This window comes from Lepidochelys kempii, chromosome 21 (assembly GCF_965140265.1).
Source record: "Lepidochelys kempii isolate rLepKem1 chromosome 21, rLepKem1.hap2, whole genome shotgun sequence".
NCBI classification, from domain to species: Eukaryota; Metazoa; Chordata; order Testudines; family Cheloniidae; genus Lepidochelys; species Lepidochelys kempii.
Genome location: NC_133276.1, coordinates 120,183 through 127,648, shown reverse-complemented (window position 1 = coordinate 127,648; position 7,466 = coordinate 120,183). Strand labels below are relative to the sequence as shown.

The following is a 7,466-nucleotide window of genomic DNA, read 5'->3' as shown; positions in this document are numbered from 1 at the left end:
GTTAGACACACACACACTCAACACAACACTCAAGACAACACAAAATGACACATGTCGCACATGCTACGCACGTGAGATATGCACACACCCACGACACCGACACACACACCTCACAAGACACACAAAATTGCACACAAAACATCACAGAGAAAACATCACACGACCAACACACACGACACGTTGCACGTCATGCAGAAGTCACACTTCGCACACCTACAACATGTTGCACAACCTGTCACACACGACACACAAATCACACACAACACTCATGACACAAAATGTACACAACACGACACACAAAATGACACACAAAACATCACACACATGGCTCGTTGCACGTCATACACAAGTCACACTTTGCACCAACACACACAACATGACACACAACACCTCAAATGACACAGAAAATGGTACACAACACAACACACCCACAACACAAAGCATCACACACAAAATGTCACACAACACACGACACTGACGCACACACAACACACGAGACGTTGCATGTCGCGAATGGCACACAGCACGTTGTACGTCGCACATATGTCACGCGTCGCACTTTGCGCGTTGCATGTCATACATCACGCACAATACGTCGCACATTGCATGCAACAACACAGAGCATGTCGCACATTGAATGTCACACACACAACACGTTGCACATCACACGTCGCAAGGTGCACATCATGAACAACATGTCGCATGAAATACGAAACGGCACACAACAGAACACACAAAGGTCACACAATACATGACACCGACACACAAACACACAACGGCACAACATGACACAAAACATCACACACAACACAGAACACTCAAGGAAACACACAACACACAGAACACGACACACACATGTCTCACGACACACAAAGCAGCACACAACACGACACGCACAAATCACAACACCGACACACACGACCCAACACACAACACGTCACACACACACTCAACCCTCAAGACAACACGCAACACACGACCCGACACACACACACAACAGGACACACAATACCTCATACCACACACAAAACAGGACATGGAAAGCATCACATACAACACACACACACACACACAACAAACACACATGACATGTCACACTTCGCAAATGGCACACGTCATGCGTCACGTCAACCAAAACACGTCGCATGAAACACAAAATGTCACATGACACACAAGTCACAAACAACACCCGAAACTGACACACAAGCACACATCTCACACGACACACAAAATGGCACACAACACGACACACACAAGTCACAAACAACACCCGAAACTGACACACAAGCACACATCTCACACGACACACAAAATGGCACACAACACGACACACACAAGTCACAAACAACACCCGACACTGACACACAAGCACACAAAATGGCACACAACACGACACACACAAGTCACAAACAACACCCGACACCGAAACAGACACACACAAGCACACATCTCACACGACGCTTAAGGCAACACACAACATGACACACAACACGTCTCACAAAGAATATGACACACATCACGTCTCTCACACACACACATCAGGTGACACCGACACACAACACTCAAGGAAACACAACACGACACACACGTCACACAACACACACATCGGCACACAACACTACACACAAATCACACAACACCAACACCCACAACATGTCGCACAAATTCAACACAGTACTCAAGACAACACACAACACGTAGAACACGACACACCTCACACACAATGAGACACACAACACACAACCCGACACACACAATGAGACACAACTTCACACACAACACATGACACCAACACACACAACACGTTTCAAACACAATGTGACATATGTCACACATACAGAAACACATCTCACACATGACACGGACACACTCAAGGAAACACACAACATGGCACACAACACGTCACACGAGACACAACGGCACACAAGACACATTGACACACAAACTCACAACACGACACACAAAACGGCACGCAAGACATGCTGACACACAAACTCACAAGACGACACTCAAGACAACACACACAACACACAACATGTTATGTGAATGGTGGGGTTGTCACTGGGCAGCAGGTGCAGAGTTGGGGTCTCTTGCTCTTTCAGGAGCCGGTGACTTTCGAGGGGGTGGCTGTGTATTTCACTGAGGAAGAGTGGGCTCCTCTGGACCGCACTCAGAGAGCCGTCTACAGAGACGTCACGCAGGAGAACTATGAGAATGTCACCTCGCTGGGTAAGGATTCCTGTCCCCTCGGTTCTTAGAAGGGGAAATGAAGAGTTAAGGTTCACATTGCACCCTCAGTTTTGCCTTGTTTCAGCAACACCCCTACAGGCCAATGACACACAGACTTCGCACTCGACCCTCCCCGCTACAGAACGCTTTGGGAGCAGAGCACAGGCGCAGGACAGCACAACCGCTAACACCGTCTCTTTGTTAAGGCAAAACTTGGGATTAGGTCTGATCTAGGGAACAGAAGCTGCCTACCCCTGGCCTGCACTCAGACACTGAGCCTACTGCGCACAGTCCATCTCAGACTTCCATAATGTCACCAACCCTTTACCCTTCCAATGAGGATTCCTTCCGAGTCAGTGCCTTCACTTACCCCTTACTGAGCCCCGGAGACCCCTAGCAGGTACAGCACCAGCCTGCTGACAATTCTTGTGGCAAGAACATGCCTTTGTGCGCCTTTATTGATGCTACCTACACCGCTCAGCACTGAAATGAGGACTACCTGTTCCTTACAGTTTCACGTGCTCCTCTCTTCGTGGCACAGCTCTGCCCAGCTGCTCCAACTAGTCCCTCCACCGTTCATTTAAAGCTGCAGCTGGTACAGTGCACACTGCTGGAGTGAATGGGGAGAAATGCTGCTGTTCAAATCTGAGGAACGTAAAACACCCAATGGCATGTTCTTAGTCCTTCTTTCTGTTAATAAATTTTTAGGCTGGGGGAGACTATTTGACCTCCTGTGTTATACAGGCTGTGGAGTTTCATCCAGTTACCACTGTAGTACGCAGAATTCTTTGTTTTTGACAAAAACATCTTGCAGAAAGGCATCCTGTCCTGACTTGAAGACTGCAAGAGATGGAAAATTTGCCCCTTCCTTGGGTAGTTTGGTAACCTTGGCACCACCCTTCCTGACCTATTCCCAGTGATATTTTCCAGCTCCAGGGCTAGGGGGTAGGGGTGGAGTTAAGGTTACATTGCAGGGGTGGTGTGTAGTTTAATTCTTCATTTCCTGGTTTTCAGAGGTTTTATTTTTCACCACTATCCACATGCTGGAAGGGCACGAGGTAGGACTAGGCATCCTTAACTGTGCTTAATGTACTTTATGGGCCTTTAATTTCCTTGTTTTTCTTTTTCATGTACTTTTTTGCCACTGTAACTATGTTGACACTACAGTTTTTGCTGCAATTTATGTCAGGTGGGGATGCAATTTTTGACATCGCTAACTGACAGAGCAATGGGCTCAGAGTTAGTTCCAGCACCTCAGGTGACAAGAGGGTCTCTGTGACCCAACCCATCACAGGGGGGGCTGGTGAGGGGTAGGAAGGGAAGCATTCAGGGAGTCAGAGATTGTAGCACTTCACTGAGGCTGCTTTTGCTGAAGTCTTTAATGACCAGTCCCTAGGCAAAGCTCAGAACCAGCACTCCATCCTCCTTCTCCTTGACCTGTCAGCTGTCTGATACCACTGACCATGGTCCTCGTCTTGAAATTTGATCTTCCCTTATCCTCTTCTGCTTAGGGTTAGGGTAGGGAGAAGTAGTAACTGGCTTGTTCTGCAGCATGGGATGTTTATTTTGGATATTAGGAAAAACTTTCCAACTGTGCATATAGATAAGTACCGGAATACGTTACCAAGAGAGGTTGTGGAATCTTGGTCACTGGAGGTTTTTAAGAAGAGGTTAGACCAATGGTCTATGTATACTTGGTCCTGTTTCAGGGCTGGAGGATGGACTAGCTGACATCTTGAGGTCCTTTTACCCCGTGCGTTTCTGTGATTTTATGGTTCATTATCCTAGCCCTTCACTTTGACCTTGTCTCCCTCTGGAGAATGGCGGCTTTATTTAGTAGGGTTTTTTTTAATGAAAAATATGCATGGGTCAGCTTCCCTCTCAATCTGCTTTGTTAGCCACTGAGTGTGAAGGAATGAATTCCCCTTCTGGGATGGGGATGTGATTCCTGTTGAAGTAGCATAGGCCTGTTTCCATTTACATGGAAACATTATCAAGGACTATCCACATATGTATGAAGCACACTGGACAATGGAAGTTTCCTGGAGGTTAATGTGTAATGACTAGGTCCAAGGGAAGCAGAACACGGGAACACAACTGCACTGCACTTTGGGACACAGGTACAAAGGTACAGACTGGGCTTAAATTTGCTGCTATTCAGGGCAAAAAAACAAGGCAACACAGAGAGAGAGAGAGAGGTTGCAGATTGGTCTGGAGCTCAGTCTCTTAAGCCTGAGCTGCAGTGTCTACACCAGTGGTCTGTGTACCCCTGGGGTACGCAGAGGTCTTCCAGAGTTGCTATGGAAAAATCACTCGCTAAGTCAATACAAAGTAAAATTTCATACGACTTGCTTATGCTGATCTATATACTATGCTGTCATAAGAATAAAGGGAAGGGTAAGCACCTTTCTGTATACAGTGCTATAAAATCCCTCCTGACCAGAGGCAAAACCTTTTCACCTGTAAAGGGTTGTTAAGCTAAAATAACCTCACTGGCACCTGACCAAAATGACCAGTGAGGAGACAAGATACTTTCAAAGCTGGAGGGAGGGAAACAAAGGGTTTCTCTATCTGTGTGATGCTTTTGCCGGGAACGGATCAGGAATGCAGTCTCAGAACTTCTGTTAGTTAGTAAGTAACCTAGCTAGAAATGTGTTAGATTTCCTTTTGTTTAATGGCTGGTAAAATAAGCTGTGCTGAATGGGATGTATATTCCTGTTTTTGTGTCTTTTTGTAACTTAAGGTTTTGCCTACAGGGATTCTCTATGTTTTGAATCTGATTACCCTGTAAGGTATTTACCATCCTGATTTTACAGTGGTGATTCTTTTACCTTTTCTTTAATAAAAATTCTTCTTTTAAGAACCTGATTGCTTTTTCATTGTTATTAAGATCCAAGGGTTTGGGTCTGTGTTCCCCTGTACAAATTGGTGAGGATTTTTATCAAGCCTTCCCCAGGAAAGGGGGTATAGGGCTTGGGGGGATATTTTGGGGGAAGACGTCTCTAAGTGGACTCTTTCCCTGTTCTTTGTTTAACACACTTGGTGGTGGCAGCATAGGGTTCAAGGTCAAGGCAAAGTTTATACCTTGGGGAAGTTTTTTACCTAAGCTGGTAAGAATAAGCTTAGGGGGTCTTTTATGCAGGTCTCCACATCTGAACCCTAGAGTACAGAGTGGGGAAGGAACCTTGACATATGCACTGAAATGTAAGTACAATATTTATATTTCGATTATTTATTTTATAATTATATGGTAAAAATGAGCAACTCAGTAATTCATGGTGTGCAGTGACACTTTTGTATTTTTCTGTCTGATTTTATAAGCAAGTAGTTTTTAAATGAGGTGTAACTTGGAGGTACGCAAGACAAATCGGACTTGTGGAAGGGGCACAGTAGTATAGAAAGACACCGGTCTACACAGCTGTTTTTAATGGGCTAGCACCTACAGTGGAGCACCATAGGGAGGCACATCTCAAAGAACCATCATTGATGCACAAGTTGAGTAATTTCTTCTTTTGCTGTTACCTGATCTCACTGGTCGTCTTTACCCTGGGCAGGATTTCCAGTTTCCAAACCCGATGTCATCTCCCAGCTGAAACGAGGGGAAGAGCCGTGGGTCCCAGATCTCTGGGGCTCAGAGGAAAGAGAGATCCTGAGAGGCAGCCGCATGGGTGAGGGATGATTAAACCTACTCAGTGCTTGAAGGAAACAGCTGGGATTCCCAACAAAGACCTTGTGAGATCTCTGGGTTCAGGGTGGTCCCCAGCAGGTGTCATATCCTCAGGGCAGATACTGTTCTTGGCTCCCTACCCATCCTAACTCCTGGCAGTAGTTCCCTCCCGAAGCTCCTTTCTCCCTGGGGCGTGTTTGGATGGGAACTGGATTCAGAATTGATCCCCTCCTCTTGCCCCTTTGGGGAAGAGTTTGGGGAAATTCAGTCCCTGTTTTTTTTCCATCTTCAGCTATTCTCTTGGTTTGTTCCCCCCTTTTCACTTCTGGTTTCTGAGGTTTTTCTTTCTCTGTCCTAGCAGGTGATGGGATGGTGAGAGAGACCATGGAGCAGAATCCTCAGCAGGAAGATGAGCAAGCGGAACTGCATGAGGCGTTATTGCAAAGATGCACAGGGAGTGTGTCCAGGAGTTGTGAGCAGGGAAAAGGCTCTCAGGGGCAGCACAGGCCAGAAAAGCAGCAGGGAAACCAGCCAGTGCAGAAAGTTGGAATATCTGTTAACTATCAGGGAACTCACAAAGGCCTCAAGGAAACCACGGCCCAGCAGAGAATCCTGACGGGGGAGAGAGATAATACAGGCTTTGAGTGCGGGAAAAAGTTCAGGAGGCACTCACACCTTATTTGCCATCAGAGAATCCACACCAGATTAAGATCCTATGGATGCTGTGAGTGTAGGAAAAAGTTCAGGAGGCGCTCACACCTTATTACACATCAGAGGAGCCACACAGGAGAGAAACCCTATGAATGCTGTGAGTGAGGGAAAACCTTCACTGAGCGCTCAACCCTTATTCGCCGTCAGTGGATCCACACTGGAGAGAAACCCTATGAATGCTGTGAGTGCGGGAAAACTTTAACTCTGAGATCAGGCCTTATGCATACTGTGGAAAGTGTAGTATGCATCCAATGAAGTGAGCTGTAGCTCACGAAAGCTTATGTTCAAATAAATTGGTTAGTCTCTAAGGTGCCACAAGTACTCCTTTTCTTTTTGTGAATACAGACTAACACGGCTGTTACTCTGAAACCTATGAATGGTGTGAGTGCAGGAAAAGTTTTACTCGGAGCTCAGGCCTTATTACACATCAGAGGAGCCACACAGGAGAGAAACCTTATGAATACTGCAAGTGCGGGAAAACCTTCACTGAGCGCTCAACCCTTATTCACCACCAGAGAATCCACACAGGGGAGAAACCCTATGAATGCTGTGAGTGCGGGAAAACCTTTGCTCAGAGCTCAGGCCTTATTACACATCAGAGGAGCCATACAGGAGAGAAAACCCAATGAATGCTGTGAGTGCGGGAAATTCTTCCATCGCAGCTCTTCTCTTATTTATCACCAGAGAAGCTGCAACGGAGATAAACACCATGAAAATCTTGTCTAGGGCTCAGAAAAGATTTTTTTTTCCTTTTCCTAATTCCCAAGTAGTGAACTTTAAGGCAGCACTTGTGGCGTCTCAGCTCCTTCAGGTGAGTTCTCTGCTTTTCCCTTTTGCAGCTCACCCTTCCTTGGAGTGA

The 7,466-nt window shown here is 46.3% G+C and overlaps 1 pseudogene; it reads left to right on the top strand.

The window, feature by feature from the left end:
• The first annotated feature begins 1,653 nt into the window (after positions 1-1,653).
• LOC140901474 (zinc finger protein 436-like) lies at positions 1,654-7,466 on the top strand (annotated as a pseudogene).